The sequence below is a fragment of the Bos indicus genome, chromosome 11 (genome assembly GCF_029378745.1).
Source record: "Bos indicus isolate NIAB-ARS_2022 breed Sahiwal x Tharparkar chromosome 11, NIAB-ARS_B.indTharparkar_mat_pri_1.0, whole genome shotgun sequence".
Lineage (NCBI taxonomy): Eukaryota > Metazoa > Chordata > Mammalia > Artiodactyla > Bovidae > Bos > Bos indicus.
The window spans coordinates 25114750-25142738 of NC_091770.1; the positions used below are offsets into that span (position 1 = coordinate 25114750).

General features: G+C 46.2%; 1 long non-coding RNA gene across 1 annotated transcript in view; it reads left to right on the top strand.

Moving 5' to 3' along the window:
- The window catches only part of LOC139185754 (uncharacterized), a 95668-nt gene continuing 67679 nt past the window's right edge, over window positions 1–27989 (top strand). Inside the window, exon 1 of the long non-coding RNA XR_011569227.1 lies at window positions 1–27989. This exon is cut by the window's right edge and continues 3961 nt beyond it. This is a non-coding gene — a long non-coding RNA (uncharacterized lncRNA).

Here is a 27989-nt window from a genome sequence, read left to right on the forward strand (position 1 = left end):
CTTGAGCTGGATCACAGGATGTGAGGGGAGCACGGGTAAGAGGAACGGCAGGGGCTAGCTCGTGTGCTGCAGCCTTGAGCTGTGAATATATATCTGGGTTGCATGAAAGAGGGGGGGTGTCGTATAAACTTCTTTCTTTAAGTCTTTTTAAAGTGATTAGATTATGGATTCTTACTAACTTTATGTGTGTGTTGGGTGAGTGGGGTGTTGTTTTTCTATTTAGAAACAACTCAACTCCTTAGAATCCAGCAGACTACAAAGAGAAAGCAGTGGTCTTCAAAATATAAGGGCGGCAGCATGGAAAAACAAGTCTCTGCTCTGACTTTTGTTGCCACTGAATTTTCTGTGGTTGCATTAAGTAGGCATGTTCTTTAGATCAACGATCCTCAAGTTTCAGTGTGCATGTGGCGTTTGGGATCTGTCCTGGAGATTCTGAGTCAGTGGGGTCCAGCGAAGTGCATTTTTAAGAGGCTTCCATGGTAAATCAGATTCAGTATGTAGACCATGCTTTGAAAAGCATTTAGGAATTTGCTTGCGATTCAGTAAACTGACACCAGATGGCAGTAGTGCTTTGTAATGAATTTAAGCAGCGCCTTTTCCCCACCAGCCCCTAACAAGGTTGCTGGAGACACAGTTCTTTATTGCAAGAATGCATAGAAAATAATTATTTTTAGATAATTTCTAAAATTACTGGTAATGAGATATGAAATTTCAGAGCTTAAATTTAAATTTACCCTTCAAACATTAGAGTTGAACTGTTGAATAACATGTGTGACTTTTGAGCACCTGAAATGTTAGTCTGAACTCAGATGTGCTGATAGTGTAATAAACACATTGAATTTCAAAGACTAAAAAAGTGAAGGTACCAAAAAAAAAAAAGGAATGTTAAATACCTAGTTAATAATCTTTGTCATGATTTCATAATGAAATTATAATATTTTGGATTAAATAAAAATTTAATTGTTAAAATTAATTCCCTCATTTCTTTTTACTTTTAAAAGATACTAGAAAGTGTAAAATTACATACGTGGTTCATATTTTATTTCTGTTGGACAGCAGTACATGAGGAATCACCAAAATTAATTTCTTCATTTTGAAAATGAGGGAATTAAGGCCTAAAGTTTGATGGAAAAGTTCCAGACTTGAAGTCAAAAGCCCTCCACTTAAGTTCTAGACTAAATACCCACTGCATGCCCTTGGGCATGTCGTGTACCTTCACTTAGCCTCCGTTTCATCATCTGTAAAGAAAGCATAATTATAACAATCCAACTCACTTAAAAGACCTATGCAATGATGAGGCTGAAGGAGCTTGTGTAAACTCTAACGCATCGCAAAGAGATCAAATTACAATTGCTGTGGTTACAGATAACCACTAAAACCCAGGTCCCGTAGTTTCACAGTTCTTGAAAGCACTCTTGGCATGAAGGTCTATGGACTGGGCACTTCCAGACTCTTAGGAGTCTACAACTGAGTTCAGGGGTTACTCCATACACCTAGGAAATGTGAAATGACAAAAGAATGGTGACTCAAGTGAGTAATGGGAAATGCTGCAAGGCACATAGGGTTAATAGTGAATCTTTTTTTTTTTAATTTGCATTTATTGAGCTGGACAATAGGACTGCAAAGTTGGAGTTGGGGAAGAGACAGTCCTAAAAAAGAAAAACATTTGTCTCTGTTTGCAAAGAGGTTTATCATCTGAGGGGGCAGGAAGGAGACACAAATGATACGCTAGCCTCAGAACCTCTCAATGGAACATTGGCATTAGAAATGAGTGACAGGCTGCCAGTTCCTGACCAACTCTACCCTTTTCTTTTCTTCCTTATTATATAGCATCTGGACTCTTTGGGGAGTTGGCAATTAGCCCAGCTAAAATACTACATTTTCCAGCCTCTTTTGACGCTAGGGGTAGCCACATAAGCAGTGTTGAACAATGAGATAGAAGCAACATATAGTTAAAGGGGAAAGGGGCTCCTTAAAGAGTTCTTAACCCTCCCTCTTGCCTGCAGGGTAGGGGTAATGGTGGTGACTCCAGCAGCCACTTTGTGATCAGGAATATAGAAGTCATATTCTAGTCACAGAGAAAGCTGGAAAGAGCCTGCGACCTGGACACCACAGTGGGGGTGCTAGACTGTCCTGAATTTCCAGTCTTTGATCTTCTCGTTATCTGAGAGAAAAATGAGTCCTGTTTTGTTTAAGCCACTGTTAATTTGGGTTTTCTGTTCTATGCAGCCAACCCAATGCCTGAACGACACAAAGCATGTTAGTGTAAATGTCAGGTCTCTTGAGTTTTGTGTGTCTGTGGCAAGGAAACTCTCGGGGATTTTGTTGGGACCAGAGAGTCATGTGATTTGGCTAGGGCCACTCTTAACCACTAACCCTGCAGGACAGGTGGTGGTGAAGTGTCGGTGCCCTTCCCAGAAGAATGTGGACAGTAATAGCTTGAAGAATCTCAAAGAAGGAGAAAACAGGAGCAACATTTAAGAGAAATGGAATTTAGATATATGGACCTTACTTCTTATCTCCTCTGCAAATGGGTCTAGGTGATGTAAAGGGGAAAAGTAATTGGCAAAATATATTGAGTTTGAACTGATTTCTTAAAAAAAATTTTTTTTTTTTTGGTAAAAACACACAGTACAAAAATGGGTTTCTTTTAAATATTACTCTTTCAGTCATATTTTCCTGCAGCTTTCACCTCAGAATATGAACCATCAGACACTGCCATAGAGAAGGTCATCTTTGGGGCCCAAACTGGCTTTCTTGACCTCATTATTGAGACAATGGTGTGGAAATCCAGGCTTTGTGGAAATAGAAGGATGGCTAACAGATCCTCCTTTAGCATATTCAGGTTGGGCTTGATGGATCAGATAACAGAGTTTATCTCTCCGCAGGTGGGGAAGGCTCAGGTGAGGACAAAGAGGAAGTAGAGGGCCACTCCTTCCAAGCCCAGGGATTATGGAGGAAGTTTTGCAAGAGTGAGGCAGCGGGTGAGAGGTGTGCTCTGATTTCTTCTACTCTGGCCGAACTTTGGTCTGGCTGAGGGGATGCTCAGGGTAGAGGGGCATTACTCTGCCTCCTGAGGGGTTAGAGGAGGTCTGCCTCCTGCACCAAGCTGTGGGTGGCCACATCAGATTAAATGTGGAGGCCCAGTGTGGTTAGGCAGAGGGAGAGCCTGAGGGCAACTTTCTCCAGCTGCCCTGGCATCTGTGCTGGGTGGATGGGCTCTGGAATATCCTTGTGAGCCCAAAGAAGGTTGGAAATTAGCTGAGAGTGTGATTGGGAGGATTACAAGAGGGGTTGTGGCAACAAGAATAGAGTGTCCTATAGCTGAGCGCCTGTGCTGGGCATTGGATGAGAGTCATAGTTAGACCTTAGGGGAATCATGGGTGAGGTGAGGACTCTACCCAAGACAAAGAAAGCAGAGTAGGATTTTCTGGCCATGGACTTCAGCCAAGGGGGCCAGAGGTATTTCAATTGGAGGATTTAAAGGAGGACAAGGCTTGTATCAGTCAGCTGTGTGAGGCCTCAGTAACAAACAGCCTCACATCTCCATGTCTTAAAACACAGCAATTTACTTTGTATTCATATTACTTGTTAGTGGCTGCGGTTGGCTGGTCTCTGCCCCACATATCTTCTTTTCTTTTTTTATCCAACTTTGGCTCTTAACGCATCTGCTTGGGCATGGCACAGGTCATCTTCCCTCATGTGCCCCTGGTCAAGGTGAGTCACATGGTGGCCATTATCAGTGGTGTGGGGAAGGATGGTCCTTCCATGGAAGTTGCTGCCTGAGTATGGGTGTATCATCCTCTTTTAGGAAGGGAGAGAGAGGAGTTGAGGATAAGAATAGACTCTACCACAGGACTAGGTTGCTTTTCCATCAACATGCGTTCCTATCAGCAGCGATCCCACAGTCCCTTCGCCTTGCCTTGGTGTCTTGGGGAGAGCGATGGAAACTGAAAGACTTGGGAGTTTTCCTGCAGAGGCTGAGAGAACAGCTGGGGTCACAGATCTGGGCTCCGTTTTGCAGGGCTGGACAAGCTGTGGGGTGAAGAATTTGTGGAGACCAGATCCCTGGAGAGAAAAGCTGTGTGCCATTGGTTGATCTTGGTGTGAGTAACTCTTTGTCTTCATGCTACAGCGCTGAAGGTGCAGGACAGAGAGCTGCCCTCAGGCCCGGGGCTCTGTATGCTCTCGGCCTTGCCATTCTCTGCCTCTGGTGAGCACACACACATTCACAGATGTCCCTCACTGCGGGAGATATCCCCCCTACCCTACCCACCCCCAAGCTGTTAGGATCAACCTGTTCTTTACCTCAAACCTGTTTCTAAAAGGACTTTCCTGTTGTTGCTGTTTTTTTCTTTCCTTAATTACAGAATATCTTTATAACCTACTTTGAACAGAATAAACAGAACCTAGCAAAACAGTTATTAAAGAGCTATAAAATGGTTTCCTCACCCTTGCCTTCTTTTATTTCTTCCTCTTTCAGGTGGGTGGGGCTTGGCGGGGTCCTGGTGGATGATTCTGGGTGAATGAGCTGTGAATTAGGGAGGGGTCATCTGAAAAGGTGTGGCATGCATCCATCCTAGTCTAAAGGAGTGGGGACACCCGTCCCCCAACCCTTCTGGCACATTCTCCCTCAGCCCTGTGTTATTAATTTACAGGCTGCAGAATGTTCAGTTCTCAGGTGCTGGGGCCACTGGGCTGGGATGACGTTACAGCAGGTGCAGCTGGCCACACTCAGCTGATGTGAGGGGAGTGCGAAGGCCTCCTTCCACCACTTCACCCTCACCCTGCTTTGAAGGTGCCTGACCTCCCACTGGTAGAACCCTATACCTTTGGGCTGAGCATTGATTTGGGGAAGGTCCCACCCACATTAAGCAGAAAAGAGCTCAGTATAATGAGTCCCTTGTGACCACTAGAGCCTCCAGGGCTGCAGGAAGGCACTGGGGACTTTGGGAAGTAAGGGCAGGTTCCTGGAGGAGGGACAGGGGCACAGAGAAATGAGGGCACAGTGACTCAAGTGGGAGACCAGCCCCACCATCCGCTGCTCTTGTCTGTAGTGGGCCTGGGCCACCCCCGACAGTTGCAGGAGAAAAGGGTGCAGTCCTGAATGGGCGCAAGGATGAGTGTGACTGGCTTCTGTCCCCAGGCAGATGGAGGCCAGGAATGGGAGCACCTGGGGGACGGGCTGGGTCTCCTTGCTCCCAACTGGGCCCCCAGGAAAAAAAAACTGCCCTGCACCCCTAGAGTGACCTTATTGGGGGTTGGGTGCTCAGGGAGGAGGCCCTGATCCCAGGAACACTGCCTGCCCAGGCTGAGGCCTGTGTGGGGTGTGTGAATTGGGGGTGAGGGGGTGGTTGTTGAGGAGAAGAGCTCTTTCCTGTTCTCAGTTCACCCCTCTCTCGGAACCCTCCAAGTGCAGAACCAAAAAAGGAGCTCCCCAGGCCTGGAGACACCATGTTGACCATTTTCTGTGTGATGCATCCTGTGGTTTTCATCAAGGCAGGCGCTGGACGCCCTCTGTTGTAGATTTTCCCTGAGCGGCTGATAAACTTGCTTACTCCAAGTAACTCATGATCGATAATGGTTAGGGGTGTGTGTGCCTTCCTAGGTGGATAAAAGAGGAAAAAGACTCACCAGAAGCTGGACTGCCCATCCATGGAGGAGAGGGAGATAATTTGAGGCCAGGAACCTTTCTGCTCACTCCTATCATGAAGGTAATATTCGTCAGCCCAGCTATTGGTATAATATGCTAGAGTTTGCAAAGCCATTTCACATAGGGTGCCTTATTCGATCCTCCCATCACGTGATTGAGGTAGACAAAGAGAGGATTATTAACATCATTTTTGCAGATGAAGACAGAGATTAGGGCCCAGAGGGCTCAGGGACATATCTAGAGCTACACAGTCAGATGGTGGCAGAGCTGGGACAGGGAATTAGTCATTCCTTTCCCTCTAAGTGAGGCCTTTTCTGGGATGCTAGCCTGCAGGGCACAGGGCTCCAGAAGGGGTAAGTCCAGAGAGCTGCAGGTGGTGGACAAGGCCGGAGGGTTGCAGAGTTCCCGTCTCAGGACCCAAACTTCATCTCTTTCTTGAAGGTTAGTTACCTCCCCAGAGCCTCGGTTTCCTCACTCATCAAGTGGGAATAACAACCCTTTTCTACTCTCCCAGGGGGGTTACTGTGAGGCTCCCAAATGACATAAAGTGATTGAAGCCTTGTTGCAGACTGCAGAGGCTGCCCAAGGGCTCCATTCCAGGAAGCCGGGGCTGGACTCTTTCTATGCTGTTCACACCCTTCCTTTGGGGAAGGCAGAGGATCAGAAATAGCCTTCAGTTTCTGTCCTCTCTGCCTCCCCCGGGATCGGGGCTGAATGTTTTCTTCTTGGAAAAACAAAAAAATCAAAGCAGTTGCAGAAAAACCAACAGTTCATTTCTGCTTCCCCTGGGCTGCTCTCCTGCTCTTTGGGGCCAAGAGGAGAGGAAGTTGCTGGAGGTCTGGGCTCGGCTGGGGGCCTTTTAGAGTCCTCGCTGCCCTGCAAGAGCCGCGGGGATAGGACTGGAAGGCATTTGTCTTGTGTTCAGAGGCTGGTGCAGGTAGCGCTCTGAGGTGGGGGACCCTGAACTTCCTCGAGAGACGGAGCAGGGAGGAGAGGAGCCCAGCTCTTCCAGGCCTGGCTATCACGTCCTGTGAGCACTGGAATGGCCTGTACAAGCCAGACAAATGTGGCCTGCCCTCTAAACCAGAAATAATTGTTCATTTCAACCGACATCTTTCTGGCCATTTGCAAAATGGAGTTCAGAATCCTGTGGGGCTTTTTTCCCCTTTAATGATCGGCAGTTGAGTTTTCAGGGTGTGTTTATCTTTTTCTAGAAACAAGGAAAGCCTGGTTTAAGAGGAGAAACAGAACCTGTAGCCCACATATATGTGGCACAGCTGGGCAACCCCAGATGAGTATAGGCCAGGGCCTGGCCCTCTGCCCTGAGGTGGTGGCTGCCAACATGGCTTCCCATTGCAGACCCAGGATCTTCACCTTAGATGGTTAGGTGGGCCCACCTGTGTCTCCTAAACCATGTCTGGGGAAAAGGGGACTTTACTTACAATTTCGTAATGGCAGCAAAAGAGGTTTGTTGAGAAAACTTAAGCTATAGTGTGGATGGAACGTATATGGTTTTCTAAACAGGTTGCCATACCCATAGCAATTGCAGACAATGTAAGGTATGTGTCTGACATTAGTTTCCAATCCCTCCTCAAGGAGGGGTTGAGAAAGGAGTGTTGCAGTCCATGCTCTGGCCCAGGTTTCAGGCAGTATCTTTCTTCTGCTCCTTTTGTGTCAGATCATTTTCGGTTCCACGTGCTGCAGGCAAGCTGATCCCTTTCCTCTTTGGGAGCCTAGGGACTCCTAGTTTCTCTGATTTCCCAGGGATAGACCTAGCATGCACCATCTGGGAGGCATGGTTTCATAGCTGTATTTCTTTGCTGTTTGCTGTAGCAGAGGCTTGTCTGGAGACCGAAAGTGGTGGATGGGACCCTCAGCGAGTGTGCGTTTGCTAAAGAATCCAGCTGCACCAGGAGCCTTCTTCCTGCCGCTGCTGTGGTTGGTGTCATTCTACTGTCAGCCTTGGGTTTTGAAAGGATGGCAAAGGCACAGTTTCTGATGATATCAAGGGCTTTTCCTCTCCTTTACAACAAAAATAGTTTCTCAACTCATTACCATATGGCTATTCACTATCATCTGTCTGTATACATACCCACATATCTTACTGCAACATACTCACCCCAAAGCCCAGCATGTGGTGAAATTAGATGCTACAGGCTTGTCTCCTAATGTGTGTTATAAAGGCTGGGTATAGGATTTCCAGTGAGAATCCAGGAAGGCTGATCATGTAGTAAGGGGATTTTGTTTGAGGGGCAAAAATCACTGCCCTCGGGCTGAATTTCTAGTGCATTGGCTTTGGGGTTTAGGTGTCAAGATCCTAATCTCATCATGGTGGTTGGTTTTAAATGACTCAGGTGGCATCTGCCCTTCCCCTACCCTCTCCTTTTCTCCATCTTCTTCTATCCAACCCTGGAGTTAGCCTGCTTTTAAGTGAGCAAACCCAAGACCCTCCTCGGGGAAGACCCAAGTTCTGGGGACCACCATCCTAGGGCCGGCAGGTACATGGTGAATCTCTTAGGGCTTCCTTTGGCTTGTATGAAGGGTCCAAGGTCAGAGAAGCAGGCCTCCCAACCCACCTCCCAGATTTCTTCTCACCCCTTCCAGGGACCTTGACTGTATGCTGAAGGGCAAACAACAAAGATACGATCTTAAAAGCAGGCAGAGAGAAAAAGACACAGAAGACTGATGACTGGCTTCTCAAACGAAACAATGGAAGCCAAAGACAAAAAAATATCTTCAAAGCCCTGAAAGAGAATAACTACCAAGCGGAAGTCTATGAAGCACAGATATCCTTCCAAAATAAAGAGGAAAAAATAAGCTTTTAGGGACTTCCCTGGTGATCCAGTGGCTAGAAATCCACCTTCCAATGCTAGAGACACAGGTTCAATCCCTGGTTGGGGAACTAAGATCCCCCATGCCGCAGGGCAGCTAAGCCCATGTGCCATGACTACTGAGCCTGAGTGCCACAACTAGAGAAACCCGTATGCCACAACTGGGACCCAACATAGCCAAATAAATAAATGTTGTATTATATACATGTATATATTTTTAGAAAGCAACACTTGCTAAATCTCATCACCAACTGACCTGCACCAAAGGAAATACTAAAGGGTGTTCTTCAGGCAGATGGAAAATAAACTCAAATGTAATCTGAGAGATGCAAGAAGGAAGAACAATAGAAAAATGTAAATACGTGTGTGAATGTAAATGAATATTGACTATATTTACAACAACAGTGGTAACTTGTGGGGTTTTAAATGTGTGGGGAATTAAAACGTCTGAAATAACATATAGTAATAGCATCTGCTGGAGGATGATGGTAGAGTTAAAGCACTCTGAGGTCACTGCATTGTCCAGGAAGTGGTAGGAATACTTATTGGTATCAGAATTTGGTTAGTCACAGATAGATGTTGCAACCACAGCACATGAAAAAAAAAAGGCCAACACTGCAAAGTGTATTATTGTCAAGAGTGAGTCAAAATGGCACTATAAAAACACTGAATCAATCCAAAAGAAAGGACCACAGGACAGGCAGGATGAGTATAAAGCAGATGAGTATGAAGCAAACAAGGTGGTAGATAAACCCAATATGACAGTACTCCATTTAACATGTGTAATTGTCAGAGCAAGTAACAAAAGAAGCACAACTATATCCTGCTTATAAGGGGAAGGTTTCAAATACAAGTATACAGAAAGATTGGAAGAAAAATGATAAAATATACAAAGAAAGTTGGGGTGTTGTTGTTTCCCAGGCAAGAATACTGGAATGGGCTGCCATTTCCTTCTCCAGGGGATCTTCCTGACCCAGGGATTGAACCCCACGTCTCCTGCATTGGCAGGCAGATTCTTTACCACTGAGCCACCAGGGATGCCCCATCAAATGAAATAGATTTTAAGCAAATTTTTAAAAAAAAATGCTAGAGTTAGTGACACTTATAATAATACAAGTTTCAATTAACCAGGAAGCTAAAACAATTGTAAAGTGTATGAATCTAATAATATTACCTCAAAGCAAAGAAAGCAAAAATGATGGAACTAAAAGGAGAAATAGAAAATCCACAATCATATATGTGAAAGACTCCTTCAGTGAGAGGTGTATAAATCCAGCCCAGTATGGATACAGGAGATTTGAACAATATCATTAACAAACCTGAATTAATTGATGTACATAGAACACGGGTTCCAACAACTTCAAATATACAGTCTTTACAAGTGCAGACGGGACATTTACAAAAATGCCCCACGTGATACTGACCCTATGTGAGGCCATAACACAGATCTCAACAAGCTTCCAAGAACTGAAATGAATATAGTCACTGACTACGTTAATTAAGCTTAAAACTAGCAACAGAAAAAACAATTAGAAAATCATGTTTGCAAATTAAACAATATTTTTCCATGTAACTGATGGTCCAGAAAGAAGAAATCACAATAAAAATTAGAAAGAATTTTGAACTGAATGGCAATAAACAGACTACACTGCAAAACGTAGGGTGCAATTAAAGCCAGACTTAGGAGGAGAGTCATAGCTTCACATGCTTATATTAGAAAAGAAAGGTGGAAAATCAACTGTTTAAATATCTAGCTCAAGAAGTTAGAAAAACTAAGCCCAAGACAAATTGAATCCAAAGAAAGTAGGATGACAGAAATAATGAAGGTGTGAGCGTAAACTAATGAAATTTAAAACAAGCAAAAAGTAGAAAGAACCCACAAAGTCAATCTTCTGAAAAGGCCAGTAAAATTAGCAAAACTTCTGGTCAAATTAATGAGAGAGAGAGAGAAACTAATTGATATCCACAGTGAGAAAGGAGACTTTAATACAGATTATACAGATTCTACAACAAGAGGCTTTGATGGATTTGAGGCATCAGGGCTCCTGTCCTGATTGGCTCTGGTAGATCAGGGGATGGCCACCCAGCACCGGCTCCCCACACCTCTGCCACGTCCCTGACCTGCTTTAGGGGGCAGTCACCATCCAGTCGCTCACCACTCTCATAGGACCCCAGAGCTCTCCCTGTGAGCAGGGGGAGGGAACCTTAACTTCAGGAAGAGCAGGAAACAAGCTTAAAAAAGCACATTCCTTGGCAGGTTAAAAAACATTTTTTTTTTTTTTTAAGTGTAAAGACTTAACCTTTGCTAGGAAATGGTTGCGGTATTTTCTTTAAATGAAAAGAGACCATTGTGAATCGAACTTTGGAAAATACACAACATCCTGGTGCTGTTCTCCAGGGCGGTCTCAGGCAGCCCTTGTCAGGCCGGCTCTGCCCTTCCTCCAGATGGTCTCCCCATGCACAGTTGAAGGGGCTGGACCAGGGGACTGGTTCCTGGAAAGGTCACGAGAATGCTGAGCCCCTCCCCAGCAGGGGACCTCGGCAGAAGGGGCTTCTTGTTTCCTGCAGTGGCCTCCATTCAGGACCAGCTCCACAATTTGTGGGCCCAGTGCAAAATGAAAATACCCTGGTTCCAAAACTAATAAAAATTTCAAGATGGCGACAGCAGAGCATTAAACCAAGTGTGAGGCCCTTCTGGGCATGGGCCCTTGTCAGTGAGGGAACCTTATGAGCACACAGGCCTGGTTGCCTCTGATTCTGGCAGATAATTTCACACTCATTCTGTGGACTCAAGTTTTGAAAAATTTCTCTCTTGGGCTATACCTCCAGGGCTAGACACGGACCCCAGATGACACAGGGCAGGACTCAGGGCTTCCTTTTGGGGTCCCCTCCCAGGATCACACGTACCACAGCTGGCAACGATTTCCTGACCTGGCTTTTTGCTCAGATTTCTGCCTCGTCACATTTCATAGACCGGGCTCCTCGATCATGAAAACACTCGGGATTTAATCTGCGTTTGCTTGTAACCTGGGGGCTGGGGGTCATCAGAGAACACAGAACTGCTGCATGGAGCGCTGGGCTCCTGGAGTTGTTTACAAGCCTCCGTAGAGGGCCTACTGTAAATAGGAAAGTACAAACACATGCCGACTTTGCAGCAAATGAAAACCATCCGCTGCTTTCCCTGAATCCTAACACGCAGAGGTTTGTGTTTATGCAGGAGTTACTGCCTTGTGGCTTCTTGCTGCTCTCTGCTAAGCCAGGCCTAAGCACGTGTGCCCTTCAGGGTCTGGGAGGCCCACCATATTCTAGAGCCTCATTCCCAGGGTCGCTCGACGTCCCAAGCCCAGCCCTCCTTCTTCAGAGCTGTTCTGTCCAAGATGGCGGCCACCAACCACCTGCAGCCCTAGACTGCTTGAGATGCAGCTAGACTGAGTGGAGGGGTGTTAATCATGGAGATACACACTGGACTTGGAAGGCTTGGCACGGAAGAGTGCTCGTTCATTATTTTCCACATCAATTACATATTGAAGAGACAACATTACTTCTACAGCAGATAAAGTAATTTTTTAAAGTTAATTTCTTGTTTCTTGTTCTTTTTCTAACGTAGCAACTAGAGATTTTGAAATGATATCTGTGGCCTGCACCTGTGACTTGTGTCACACAAGTCTATTTCTGTCGGCCAGCACTACTCTAAAGCACTTCCTTGTTGTAACTCCATGTCCAAGCCTATGTAGGTTTCACACACACACACACACACACACACCTGAACAACTGGCAGAACCTTGGAAGGAAAACCAGGCTCAGTGAGCTTGTGTAACTTGTCCCCAAATGCCACCTTCTCCAGGAAGATTCTGCAGGATGTCCCAGGGCCACCTCACACCACCAACCCAAGGGGCTGGGTTTGGCCTTTGGTGAAGTCAGAATGTGGGTTCCCGAGTCGAGATGACCTGGATTCTAACCCTAGTTCTACTGTTTCCGTGTGCTCTTGAATGAGTGACTTACCATGTCATGCCTTGGTTTTCTCATATGTAAAATGGGAATAATAACACCCTAGTGCAGAATCAGGATGGTGGGCTTGGGGTCTATCTACCTCACAGGCTTTTTGTGAAGACTGGTTAGGACAAGGAACAGAAAGCCCTTAGGGAAGAGGCCTTCGCTATATCAGGAGCCTGCTATAGCCTCTGGGCCTGACCCAGCCTCTGGACTTGCCCAGCAGCCTCCGAAGAAGGAAGGGGCACCAAGTAAGTGTAGAAACTGTGATCTTGGAGAGACTCCAAGGTGAGTGTGTGGACCTCGTAGGAGCCAGGACACAACACCAGAGGCCGGAATCCAGGGAGGGTCCAGTCAGGATGCCAGATTGGAGGGCCTGGGACTGGCAGGGGTGGAGAGAGGCCGGATTGATGACAGGGAGCCAGGAGATGAATGAGTACTGGGAAGTTCTGCCCTTAGTTGTTTGAGCTCAAAGCATCTCCTTCCACGGGAGCCAAACTGATGGACGTGACTAACGGGATGGGCTCAAGTCACATTCCTACTCCTAAATGGGGTCGAGGTAGACATATCTGGGGTGTCAAGCTCATTTTTTCCTTGCAATTTTGCTCCTCTAAGGCAACTGAATTAGGATAATGTTTGTTGATGAAAAGTGAAAGTCACTCAGTCATGTCTGACTCTTTGCAACCCTATAGATTGTAGAGTCCATGGAATTCTCCAGGCCAGAATATGGGAGTGGGTAGCCGTTCCCTTCTCCAGGGATCTTCCCAACCCAGGGATCAAACCCAGGTCTCCTGCATTGTAGGCAGATTCTTTACCAGCTGAGCCACAAGGGAATCCCCAAATGTCAATAGCTGAGCATGACAGACTTTAATTCTCCCTCATAACCATTGAACAGGGGTGTTCCTGGCCAAGCAGGAGGCCTTCTATGAGGTGATTCAAGGATCCATGCTCTTGGCATCAATGGCTCCCCACTCCCTTATGACTGTGGGGTTCTCTGCATTGAGCAGGCAGAAAGGGAAGAAGTAGAGAAGGCAGCTTTTTTAACCACCTCACCTTGCGATGAGAACCAGTCATGGGGGCCCCCAGGATGCAAGAGAGGCTGGGAGATGAGGACTGAATGGTGTGAGGGAGAGCTCGGTTTGCGGCAGCATCTCTGCCGGCTCCCTCTGTCTGGGGGGGCACGGGGCTCACTCAGCTACCTGACCTCCTGGCCCCCCACTCTTCCCCAAGCCATCTGCCGGTCACTATGGCCAGGCCAGTTTCTGAGGGGGCTCCTGAAAAGGAGCAGAGGGAACGCACATGGACACTGGCTAGGGAACGACCCAGGAAGAGACATTGCATGCTCACACCGTGGCCTCACTCTCAGGCAGCCTCCTCCTCTCAAAGTCCTGCGAACGGCACCAGGCTCTGGCCTTTAGAGACACGGAGTGCCATGACCAGGCCTGCAGCATGGGTCTGAGGAGGGTCTGGGCAGATGTTTTCTGAGGCGCCTCCTGTCCTGGACAAAGGAAGATGGGAGAGGGCTCACAGCGATCCCCCGGGGTTTTCAGGGCTGCTCTCCCTGGATGCACTGATTTCTGTGCTGGTAAAACCCCAAGTCCCTGGTGGTCAAGACCGGATCAAGGGGGAGAGATATGGATGGGATGGAGGGCGGGGATGACTTATTATCTCACCTAGGCCTGGTGTCTCCAGTCAGGGCGTCTTACATGCCTGCTGGCTCCTGGGGATAGGATAACAGGGCTGGCTGGGCTTCAAGTTGCTCATGATTTTAAGCATAGGATGACCAGATATCAGTACTTTCATCTGATGCAGAGTATGTGTCAGGGCCCTCAAAGAGGGGAAAACGGTGAAGGCTGGAGGGGATCGATCAGGTGAGCAGGTCAGGTCTTCCCTTTGGGGCAATCAGGGAAGGCTTCCTGGAGGCTGAGGCTTGACGCATAGGTAGGGAAGAAGCCCTCTGGGATTCCCAACAGTATTCCCATGTGTGTGGTGCTTTGTCATTGCAAAAGCCAGCTAGGCAGGCAAGGCAGAAAGGCAGGCAGGACAATCACTTCTATTGGATAAGGGAAAAAAGGAAAGGACCGGAGCGGCTGAGTTCCTGGGCCAAGGCTGCACAGGAGTTTGTGAGTGAGAACACAGATGTTGGCCTAGTGGCTCTAGGCTCTTTGTATACGCTTGAAGGGTGTGTTTCTCCCTGAAGGCTGGTCAGGACTGGGTCCTCAGGTGGGGCTGGGAAACTCTCATCCAGGAGGCAGTCCTGCCTGTGGGCGTCTCGGGGCTGGGTGCTCAGCCTCCCCTACAGAACATATGTTTCCTGTTTTCCTTCCCCCTTTGGCTGAGGATGGAGAACAGGGTTTTCCTGAGCGGAAGAGCCTCAAAGACCTGGCCCACTCCCAGCTAATTCTGACCGATCTGCCTGCTCATGGCACTTGTTACTCAGCATGAGGAATCCCCTCACCCAACTATCCAAGGATCTTTGTGGCTATTATCAACCCCCTCACTCTCCCCAAACTCCTGAGACCTGGAATTTGAACCTAGGAATCTTGACCCAGTTTGGTATTCTTTGAAGACCCTTTGCTGATCAAACTCCTTGGCAGAACCTGGGGCTTTGTGGTGCCCTGGAGCCCTTAAACTAGGGCTATGGGGCAGATCTCTGGGCCATAGAGGGAAGCAAGCCAGGACTTTGGCCAACCCTTCAGCCCCAGGAGGCTCCATACCTGTCACCCCCATCATTTCCCACTTGTCCTGGGGTGGAGGCTGAGGCCAGTGTGTGACATCACCCTTCTCTCCAGCCTGAATCACGTGTGGTTGGCTTGATCTGGGGCTCAGTACGTAACTCTGCTCTGAACCACAGAATCAGCATCTTGTCCACCGTCTGGTCCCTGCCCCTTGGATCGAAGAGATATGTGGACTGAAGACAGAGAGGGCAGGAGAGCATTCCAAGTCTACAGAACCTTGGACCCTGGTGCTGAAATAGGTGTTAAAGAAGAAAGGCAGATTTTATAGAAGTAAGAGGAGAATGGTGGCTGCCATTCTGTTGGGGAGAGGGGAAAATGGGGTGATGTAGGTCAAAGAGAACAAACTTTCAGTTGTAAGAAGAGTAAGTTCTAAGGATCTAACATACAGCCTGGTGGCTGTAGTTAATAATATGGTATTAAAGACATGAACGTTTTCAGAGAGTAGATCTTAAACATTCTTACCATACACACACACAAGAGTTAACTGTGTTAAATGTGAGGCGGTGGATATGTTAATTATCTTGACCTTAATAATCATGCCACATGTATATGTATATTAAATCATCACATTGTGCACTTTAAATAAATACAATTATGTGTCAGTTGTTCCTCAATGAAGTTAAAAAAAAAGGTAGCAGCTAGTGCTCACTACTGATTCCTACCCTGTGAGTGGAGAATGAGAAGAAAGGACCTTCTCCCTTCTCTCACTTGCCCCATCCCACCCCCCAGAGGGATGCCTGAGGGGACCCTAGTCCTGGATTTGGGAATGGCTCTCAGCAATGTGTGTGTTCCGTCAGCTGAGGTTTTGGGGAAGGGGCGGCAGTGGTGTATGTACCTGGGTTCAGGAGCCTGTGTGGGGCCCCTGTGTGAGCTGGGCGCTGGGCATGTGAGTGTGAGAGTCAGGCGGTGTTTTGGCCTGCAGCCCATGAACAGGCCCTGGGGGCCTGGGGGACACAGCCACCTCTGATGACCTGGCCTTGGGACTTTGAAGTCCTCCTTCTTCCTGGAGGCTCCAGGCACAAGCAGCCCAGGTTTATTTGGTACAGGTTTATCTGGGGCTAATTTAACTTGTTAAGATAATTGTGCCAGCAGCCGCAGCCTGAGGCCCCGCCTCGGTAATTACCCTCATTCTCACCTCTTTCATCTCCAAGGTCTGGCCCCACCACCCCCCCTTTGCAGAGTCTTCCTGGGCCCCTCACTTGTGGTTCCTGGTGATGCTTTCACAAGGGCTCGTGTTTTTGTAAAAACTTGCAAAAGTACGTTACTTGGACCACAATCATTGAAGGCTGCTGTTTCTCTTCCCCCTGACTTGCCCTGTGTCACATTTCCCCTCCTGTCAGGTGGTATTGGAGTCATTGTGGGCGTTTTTGGGATCCACACGAGGGAAGCTTGTGTTGGCGATGCATTTAGTGTGGGTGAACGGGCAAGTGCTTGTATGGGATGCAGGATACATACATGGTGTTTCATGAGTGTGGCTCCCGCTACTTCCATGTCTCCTTACAGTTACTGGGGGGGGATGGTTTCCAGGAATTCACCTACTTCCCATGCTGTTGACTCACCTGGTATGAGGCAGTGAGAATGTGTCCTATGGCTTGCAGTGTGGGAGCCTGTGGGAAGCACTAGACAAACAAGATTTGAAGCGTAAGGAGCCAGAAGCTAGCCTGTGGAAAGTTCTTTTCATCTTACAGCTTACATGGGAAACTTGTCAAGGATTTACCCAACAGACAACAGTTCTAAAAATTCACATGAGGTTGGTCAAGAAGCTGAAATAAAGATTTCTAAATTCTGAGTAACAAAGTATGTAGTTTGATCAATGATGTTAGTGGAAAGACTCTTCAATGCTCTCCAAGGAAAATGATGTTATAGGGACTTCCCTGGTGGACCAGTGGCTACGACTCTGAGCTCCCAATGCAGGGGGCTTGGGTTTGATCTCTGGTCAGGGAGCTAGATCCTGCATGCTGCAACTAAAAGATTCCACGTGCCTCAACTAAGTACTGGTGCAGCCAAATGAATAAATACAAATAAATATTAAAAATGTTTTATGTTTTTTTAAAAATGATATTATGATATCATTGCCATATGATGAGGCACTCAAAGAGAAGATGCAGCCCAAAATGTACAGGATGACAAGGGTACATCCGTGAGCAAATTTATTAAAATATTATTTTTATTTTGTGTGTGTGTATTTGTCAACCTGTATTTAGTTGTTGTTTTTTTGGCTGCACCGTGCAGCATGTGGGGTCTTAGTTCCTCAGTTCAGTTCAGTAGCTCAGTCGTGTCCAACCCTCTGCAACCCCCATGGACTGCAGCACGCCAGGCTTCCCTGTCCATCAGCAGCTCCTAGAGCTTGCTCAAACTCATGTCCATCGAGTTGGTGATGCCATCCAACCCTCTCATCCTCTGTCATCCCCTTTTCCTCCTGCCTTCAAACTTTCCCAGCATCAGGGTCTTTTCAAATGAGTCAACTCTTCGCATCAAGTGGCCGAAGTATTGGCATTTCAGCTTCAGCATCAGTCCTTCCAATGAATATTCAGGGTCGATTTCCTTTAGGATTGACTGGTTTGGTATCCTTGCAGTCCAAGGAACTCCCAAGAGTCTTCTCCAACACCGCAGTTCAAAGCATCAATTCTTCAGCACTCAGCTTTCTTTATAGTCCACCTCTCACATCCATACATGACTACTGGAAAAACCACCACTTTGACTAAACAGACCTTTGTGGGCAAAGTAATGTCTCTGCTTTTTAATATGCTGTCTAGGTTGGTCATAGCTTTAAAAGATTTGCTCCTTGGAAGAAAAGCTATGACCAACCTTAGTTCCCCAACCAGGGATCAAACCTGTGCTCCCTGCATTAGAAGTACAGAGTCTTAACCTCTGGACCGTCAGGGAAGTCCCTTTGTCAGCTTTTAAAAAAATGAATGAGTAATGAGGCTTCTAGAAAAGAATGAGAAGTATTTTAAAGAAATATTCACTTTTTAACCAACTTTTGTATTTTGTGTTTGGTTTCTTAAAAATGGCCCTTTAAGTTGTTTAAGTTTCAGGCCCCACAAAACTTGAATCCATTTTGGTGCTGCTGACATGCCTGTGGGGATGGGCTGAGGGACAGGAAGTTGCCTTGAGAACCCCTGCTCCCTGCCCCACCCCCAAGGATGCCCCGAGTCAGGAGCCAGGGCTGCGGAGGGAACCTAGTGGACTTGGCCACTGCTCACATCTTCCCTGTGGCCCAGGAGGACCTGCTGGGACAGCTGGGCTTCTTTGCAAGACCCCTCAGACTGGCAGAACCTCCTGAATGTAGGAGCTGAGTGAGCTGGGACTCTAAAGATCCTTAGATCTCTCTGTGTGCATCTGCAGACAGTGCAGGAGGACCAGAGGGTGGAAGACATTCCTACACCATTGTAGCCAAGTATTTCTATTGAATGATTGTTTCTTTAATGTTCATCTCCCTGTGTAGACTGTAAGCTCTGTGAGGACAGGACCCTTGTTTGTGTCTCTCACCACTGTAATCCCAGAACCCAGCACAGCAACTGGTACAGACGGCTGCTTCATAAACTTTCATCAAAAGAATGAGTTGAATAAGTAAATATATATAGGAGGGCAGATGGAGGGAGCCAGGCAGGGCTGCCAGGTCCTTGTCTTTTCTCTAAGTCATGAGTTCCAGGAGGCCCTTAGCAGACTTGTAGACGGGATGTCTCTGTGTGTGCATGTCCACAGATGTGTCCTCTTAGGGCTGTCTGTGCCACTGAGGAACTGGAAGGCTGTGGGCGGTGGGTGAGGGGTGATGGATGGGATGACAATGACAGAGGGAGGAGGAAGGGATTAGGTGATGAGGATGATGAGAAAACTAGCAATTCTCGTCAACCTGAACCCAACCCCAGAAACCAGGAAGGGCTGTGAGACATTGAAAAGATGGCACCAGTCATGTGCCTGGAGTGGGTGAGACAAGCCATGCCAGCCCCACCGAGGTTCAAGGGTGGGAAAGGGCCTAAAGGTCTAGAGACCACTAAAAATGTTGGGCTACTGTCCACTGGGACATCTTGGCTTGTCACCCCCACGGCCATGCTAATGTGTAAGTGTGTGTAGAGGGCGTGCGAGGGAAGAAAGGAGGACTCTCAGCCCTAGTGTTCACTTGGTTCAAGGACTCTGCTTTTGTTAGTTTTCCATACTTAAGTCCCTCAATACAGCATCCTGACAGTAGAAAAGATTTGGAAACGACCTATTTGGAACAAGCCATTTCAAAGTCAGTTTCTATTAGCCTCTCTCTGTAGGTTTTTAATGCATCACATACCAATTAGAAAAAAACTGACTGCACTGGGTCTTAGCTGTGGCATGTGGGATCTAGTTCCCTGACCAGGGATTGAACCCCAGGCTACTGCATTAGGACTGCAGAGTCTTAGGGACCACCTGGGAAGTCCCCCATTTTTTAGTGCAATACTATTAGTTTATATTTTTTTAAAAAATCTAAAATCAGAGTGATTTGTCCTGAAACCACGCAGAGAGTTCTATACTACATTAAAATTCCAACTAGAACAAAGGGACACTCATTTAGAAAGCTTTTTTCTTTTTTACATTTCCAAAATTCTCAAGAGGAGAGAGAAAACACTCATCAACACAGCAAGCTTCTTCTGAAGCTCTAGTTCTACAAGAAGTAGAAGTAGATACAACCCACGGATGGTGTGGGATCACCGTCTATACCCAATGAGAGTAAAGGAGGCTTTTGTTAAACAGAAAGGAATGCTTACTATCAATAGAAAGGTCTCAGTCTCTGCCCACTTCTGCCAGAAAAAAGCTTAAAAAGCTATTAATAAATTAAAAATATATTAAGAGATTTTTTTTCTCCCCACCATGATGGTATCAAAAGAATTTGGTGTTAGTTTATAACTCTCTCCGCATTTGTTCCCCTGAATGGTATAGAGTCAGAAATAGCTTTCACAGCAATGAGAAAAATTTGCACACGAATGCACTTGACTTAACAATGACACCTTAATTTTTCTCCAGATTGTATTAAAAAGATCAGATAGTATTTAATTTCAGAGTTAATTACATTTCTTGTTATCCTTTGAATAGTAATTCACATGAATAACTACTTGAATAATTATTTTAAAATGTTTGTCTCCTAATGATTTGTTCTGAATTAATATCAAGTTTAGTGTTTGCCTGGAGAATTCCATGGACAGAGGGGCCTGGCAGGCTGCAGTCCATGGGGTCGCAAAGAGTTGGATGCGACTGAGAGACTTTCACACTCACTTAATGTTTGTATGTCTATAAATGAATGTTTTGCTTAATGTTTTATCTGTTTAATTAATTTAAAAATTTTTTAACTTTATTTTTGGCTGTGCTGGGTCTATGTTGCTGTGGGCAGGCTTTCTCTAGTTGTGGTGGGTGGGGACCACGCTAGTTTCAGGGCTCAGGTTTCTTATTATGGGGGATTCTCTCGTTGTGGAGCACGGGCTGTAGAATGTTGAGTAGTTCTAGAGTTGTGGTGCATGGGCTTAGTTGCCCCACAATATGTGGGATCTTCCTGGACCAGGGATTGAATGTCCCCTGAATTGACAGGTGGACACCCAACCACTGGACCACCAGGGAAGTCCTCTGTTTATTAATTTTTGAGATTGAGTTTAATGTTTAGCTTGATTTAAAAATTTATTAATAATTCTGAACCCTTAAAATACATATATTAAGTAATTCTGTGTTTTGGTGTTATATAAAAGCTAAGTGCAATCACGGTGTGGAAAGATAACCTTGTCCTGACACAAAGGATGAAATTCAGAGGAGCTAAGAGTACTTAGCGGAAGGTCACATGGCTGTTTAGTGAATGGCAGAGAATGGCATATGAATCCAGCTCTTGCTATGCTAAGTCTACATCATGTGTACCCACTCTGCACTCCCCCAGGCCCTCCTCATCTGTGTTCCTGGTCACAGCTTTGTTGCAACCCCAACCCTAATACAGGACTGCAAGGCTGAGTACCACTGCTCTTAGAGATGATGAAACCATAGGACTCAAAAACTATCTTTTGACCATCATCTCCCAGGGTCCCAAAAGCCCAAATAGGTGGTTGCTAGGGACCCAAGAAGAGACAGAAATGGTGGTCAAGAGTCAATCAGTCATAGAGGCAGAGTCTGCCCTTCCACGAGAGGGCTAGATGAAGAGCCGGGTGGTTTCTGCTACGTGCCTTGCACACTGTGGTGCGCTGTGTTGCGATGTCACACCCCGTGAGCCGTGTGCCCAGTTGGTTCTCTGCTCACACTGTCGGGTGATGTCCTGCCAAATGGGAGCCATGCCTGGTCCCTGGTGTGCCACATGTGTCATGGGAAGGCCCAGATTAGAGCACTTTCCCAGAGAGACCTCGGGGGCTGATCCCGGTGACCCTGATCTATCCCGTAGCTTCAGTCTGGGCCTGACTTGCTCACAAACATCACCCTCAACTCCCAATTCGCAGGCTGAGGACCCCATTCCTGGGCAGGCCCAGCTGCAGGCCGCTGTGCTAATTAATGACTGCTGATTGGCCCCAGAGGCGCACTCATTATGCCCAGTAGAGATCAAAGCCGGGCCCAATAATCTGCTAAACGAGATGTCAGATTAGGGCATTCTTCTGGGCTATTAGAAAGATTTTTCTCCCTGGGTAAAGGCCTGTCAGGGCATATGACCCCATCGCCCACCATGAGCTGAGCCAGAGTGGCGCTCTGCAGCCTTTCTGCTCCTCTTGCATCGAATGTGGCCATTTAATGGACAGCCCTGCCCCAGGGGCCCGAATGATCCCCGGGGAGGTCACAGAATGAGAGGAAAGTCATGTTTGGGCAGAATCACCTCTGTCTCTTTATTCTTGGGATTGCTGAGGGTTAGGGGGAGCATGGATCTCTCTGGACCCCTGTGCTTTCAGCTGAACCATGGGCATACTGCCTCAGTTTACCTCCTAGGGCTGGGGGTCAAGTTTAATGTTGGTACCACTCCCTCTTCTCAGGAACAGGCCCCAGACCGATATTAGTTTCAAACTGAAAGCCCCAGTCCAGCTTTCATACTCCAGGTTTGAGAATGGAGCCCTAGTTTTTAGAATTAGTGCTAATAGCTATTGGTGGCTATCATTGATCAAATGCAGAGAATGTCAGGCACTGTGCTAAATTTTGATTTTGTTTATACTGTCTCAAAACACTAGGTATTATTAACATCCTGTATTATACATGAGGAGAACAAGGCTCAGTAAATTGTCCAAGTCACACAATTTAACTCAGTAGCAGCTCCAGTGGTAGATCGTGATCGGCTGAAGTCAAGCAGCAAGTTGATTGGTTCAGAAACAAGCACGTGACCTAATTTTGTCCAATGAGAGAGCACTAATCACTAGTCTTTAAGGGAGTTTCTGCAAAAGGAACTCTTTCTCCCTGGATAGTATGGGGTATGGACTGGATGTCTGGAACTGCTGAAGCTATTTTTCTCTCACCCATGAAGAATCTGGAATTGTTGGACGGTGGATAGCATGGGGCCATATGGCGCCAACATGGTAGATCTTTGAAACTGTAGTTTGAGCTATTGAGTTAAACTAAGCTAAATGAGTGAGTGAGCCTTCCCGGTGGCGCTAGTGGTAAAGAACCCACCTGCCAATGCAGGAGAGGTAAGAGAGGTGGGTTCTCTCCCTAGGTCGGGAAGATTCCTTGGAGGAGGGTGTGGTAACCCACTCTAGTATTCTTTCCTGGAGAATCACATGGAGAGAGGAGCCTGGTGAGATACAGTCCATAGGGTAGCAAAGAGTTGGACACGACTGAAGTGACTGAGCATGCAGGCAAATGAATGAACACATTGTCTTTATTGTTCAAGCCAGTTTGAGTCCTACTTCCTGGGACTTGCAAATAAAAGTATGGTACATGGCCCCTGTCCCAGAGGGACCAGACCTGTCCAGTGGGTCTGGGCCCGAAGAGTCAACCCTGGGATAAGCCCACCTGGGAAGCCAGGGGGCTGCTGGAAGCAGTCATGGCAGTCTGCCACATACTGTGGTTACCACCTGTCAGCCACTGTCCCAGCTACCACCTTAATCCAACTTAGCTACAGCCTCACCTGCCACCTCTGCTTTGCCTAATCACCCATGGTACTGGTCCTACTCACTATCTCACCATCCTCCTTCCCGCCTAGCCTTGTTGATATACCCAGAGCCAGCTCAGGGCTGAACCAGCCCTCTGTGTTGGTTAAGAGTAGGTTTGATTGCAAGGAACAGATACTCAAAGTGACAATGACTTAAACAAGATAGGAAGCTATTTTAATAGGAAATACGTAACGTCCTGGAGATGGGGACTCATGGTTGGCGTGGCCACTTGGCTGCACCAGAGTGCTCATTTGTACCTATTTTTGTCACTATTTTTACACAGATCAGCTTTGCCAGAGATTTGTCTGCTTTATCAAGTCTTTTCAGAGAGGCAGGTTTTTGGTTTTATTGATGCTTGCTTATGCCCATTTTCTATTTCATTAATCTCTGTCCTCATCTTTAATATTTCTTTCCTTCTACATTATTTGGGTTTACTTTATTGTATCCCTCCTCCCTAACTTGAGCTGGACAATTAACTCGAAGTTGTAGCCTTTACTTCTCTTACCTAAGCCATAATCTCTCTAACATCCCTGTAATTGTATCAAGAAATGTAGAAATGTTATTTTAATTATTGTTAGGGTCATTTCCATTATAATTTCTTTCTTAACATGAGCTATTTAGGAATATATCAGTTTATAGAATAATGTCTTAAAAATTATTTCTTGCTATCAATTTCTAATTTCTAGAAATTTTCAGTCTTTCTAAATGATCCATAAAAAAATGAATAATATAATGACTGAGTGAACTGTTCTATATTTGTCCATTAGACTAAGAGTGTTAATTTAAACCACTGCTAATAGATAGTGTCTTTGCCCTTGCAGTTATAGAGACATCTGCTATGATTGTGGAAATGTTGATTTCTTTTGGTAGTTCTGTCAAACTTCACATATTTTGAAGTCATGTTATTAGGTGCCTACACATTAAAAAATTTTATATCTTCCTAGTAAATTTCCTTTCATTATTATGCACTGATCCTCTTTATTCCTAATGATGCTTTTCCCTTAAAATCTATTTTATTTGATATTGATATTGCTATACCAGCTTTCTTTTAGTAATTATTGTTTCTGGTATATTTTGAATTATCCATTTACTTCACACTTTCTGGGTCCATATATTTTAGTGTGTCTCTTGTAAATAGCAGATAGCTAGATTAAAAACATCCAACTTAATCTCTGGCTAGGTTGGCTCATGTACATTTTTTGTGACTTCTGCTGTTTTGTTTATCTGGGAGTGTCTTAATTTCTCCTTCATTTCTGAAGGATAGTCCTGCTGGATAGAGAATTCTTGATTGACAGTCTCTTGTATATGATGAGTTTGTTTTTTCTCTTGCTGTGTTCAAGATTCTCTTCTTGTCTTTTGTCAATTTGGCTATGATGTATATAGGCATAGATGATCTAATACGGCAAGTCTGGAAATCAGATTCTCCTCTCCTTGAAGGGTTTGCTGTTGCTTTTGGCTTGCTTAGTGACTCTGCTGGACTAACTCTGTAAAAGCCGTATTTCCTATATGTGTAGCCATTGAAGTCTCTGCTGGATCAGCCAGTGACTAACTAATGATTGGCCAGAGATACCCTTAAATGCTTTGAACAAAATTTTCTAGATTGTTCCATGTTGGCACATGAATCTCTGGAGCATTTACTTCAACCTCTGTATAGTATTCCATTATGTGAAGGTACCTTCATTTATTTATCTTTTTATCCAATAGTGGACATTTAGGTCATTTCTAGGTTTTTGATACGACATAGAACATGGCATAGAGTGTCTGTGTCACCTCTAGTTCATGGGGGAGAATTTTCTACCATATCCATCTAGATGTGTAATTGCTGGGTGATGGCATGCATATTCTCAACCACAGGATACATTGCCAAACTAGTCTTCAAATAATTGTGCTCATTTATGTGTATATTATTAGTGTGTGTATATATGCGAAGAGTTGACTCATTGGAAAAGACCCTGATGCTGGGAGGGATTGTGGGCAGGAGGAGAAGGGGACGACAGAGGATGAGATGGCTGGATGGCATCACTAACTCGATGGACATGAGTCTGAGTGAACTCTGGGAGTTGGTGATGGACAGGGAGGCCTGGCGTGCTGCGATTCATGGGGTCAAAAAGAGTCGGACACAACTGAGTGACTGATCTGATCTGATAAATATATTTAATTTAGCTTAAAGTTGACCTCAAAAGGTTGCTTCCTAGGGCCTTTTGAGGTTCTCCTGCCCCACTGTGGCATGCTGTTTATTTTTGACCTGTTGCATTTCCTTTACTTTGCCTTGTGCCATTGTTAGTCTGAATGTCCCTTCTCAACTACAAGACTCAATTTTCCTGGAGGACATGGACCATGGCTTGTTTATCAGAGCATCCCCCCACCCTGCCCCAAAGGAATCAGATACACTGTATTCACTGAATTGAATGATTCATCATTTCAATGCCTTTTTTTAAAATGTGGTACAGGTCTGGTCCTATAGAGGAGCTTTCAGCTTTCCCTCTCTCTCCCCTTGATATTTCAACTCAGCTAAGTTCACCCCATATTACTGAGCACCTAAGTCTGGAGGTACTTACTCTGAAATGGGTTAGGGCTGGGATCTTGGTTGTCTCATGTGGAAATTTTGGCTAAACTCCTCTTCCTGCTGTGAAACACAAGCTTCCCCCTGAGCTGCCAACTCAGGCAAACATCTTTGTGGGAAGGTGGTCATCTGAGATTTGGAATAATTTGGATGTTGCTTGGAAGTAGTTAACCTTTGCTTAGCCAACCTTTCTTCATGGAAGTACTATAAGACAGTGAGAAAACCATATTAGGAGAGACATTCAAACAAGACATTTGAAATCACATCATTCACGTTTAAAGACCACTTTGCTAGCTACAACTCATTCTTAGCTGGTTCTTGAAGCAGTTCCCCAAGGACCGCTCCTGGTCACACCTGGTTTCCATTACTGTACTTAAAAGACGTAAAGCTGCCTTTCTTCAGAAGTACTGGGAAGCACGATAATTCACTCTGACCTGCCCCTAGGTTGTCCAGATGAGCTTGTCTGACAGTTTCATGTGATCACAGTTATCCACAGCCCCTCACGAAGGCACATTCTGTCCAGACAGAAACAAATAATTGGCCTGCCAGTTTACAATGCCAACGGGATTCAGCACATACCTCCTTGGGTAGAGCCATCTGCTCTGCACACTTGGTTGGCAGTCTTGTCTCATGTGCCACTTCCTGGATGCAGGAAGTTCGCCTTGTACAAATGGAACTGCCTGCAGTTGCCTGGGCCCCTGGATGGAAGTCCCACCCCCTTGATCGATAGAAGAAGACTGGGAGAAAGCTGGATGTTGGTATCCTTTGGGGGAGTACACAGCTGTCCTAAGAGAGGTTATTTTTGGGACTTCTGTGGTGGTCCAGTGGTTAAGAATCTGTCTTGCAGTGCAGGCATGTTTGAACTCGTGTTCGATCCCTGGTAAGGGAATTAAGATCCCACATGCCTCAGGGCACAAGCCCACGTGCCACAACTAAGACACAACACAGCCAAATAAATCGTGGTGGTGGTGGTTTGGTCACTAAGTCGTGTCTGACTCTTTTGAGTCCATGGATTGTAGCCTGCTGGGCTCCTCTGTCCATGGAATTCTCCAGGAAAGAATACTGGAGTGGGTTGCCATTTCCTTTTCCAAATAAATAAATAAATATAAAAAAAGAGAGAGAAAGAGAGGCTATTCTTTCCTTTTTGTTGGAGAGGGAAAAGGAGTCCTCCCTCTTCCTTAAAGCCAAAGAAGGTAGATACCAAGAGATCCGTTCTTTTTTTTCAACTGAAGTATAGTTGATTTACAATGTTATATTAATTTCTCCTTGTAAAAGCCTTTTTATATTTTGAAGGGGCTCACGAAATGAGAGAAGGGACTTTCTGGTGTGCTCCTGTGTGCCATGAATAGGACAGAGGAGGACATGAGAGAGCTGGTAGAGTGGAGAAGGAGCAGCCGCTCTCCCGCTTTTGGGGTCCTGAGTTTCCGGTGGGTTTAGTGGATGCCAGATAAGACACCTGGACTTGAGTTCTTTCCTGTTACCCACTCCTGCCTTCCCCTTTCTCCCTTCCTTCTACTTCCTCCCCCTTCCCCAACCCCTCCTTCCCACCCTCCCCACCCCACCAGCAGCTTGTCTGTTGAGTGAGAAGTACCAGCAACAAATGGCCCTTTGCTTCTTGCAGGGCCTTCTGAAGAGCCCAGGTGTGCATCCCATGAGAGGGCCAGCGCGAGGATGCCTGCCGCATCGGGGGCACGGAGGTCATTCAGCTTCACTAAATAATTAGCAGAGACAACCAACCTGGAGAGGATTTCAGCCTGACTTAGAAGTTATGTCCCCTCTCCTTCCTTTTTGTCCCAAACACCCGATGACCTCAACCTAGGAGGAGGTGGGGGAAAGTGTTTGGAGACCAGTTCACATCCCTTTTCCATCACAAGTAACTGTGGCTACAGCTCTGGCCTCTCCTGGGAAAGGGAGGAGAAGCAGCAGACCAGTGACAGAAGTGGGTCTTGATGAACAGAACCAGCACGTCCTGGGAACTCAAGGAGACTGAAATGAATGGGTTGGACTAAGTTATAGTCATTGGAGAAGGAAATGGCAGCCCACTCCAGTGTTCTTGCCTGGAGAATCCCAGGGATGGGGGAGCCTGGTGGACTGCCGTCTATGGGGTTGCACAGAGTCGGACACAACTGAAGCGACTTAGCAGCAAGT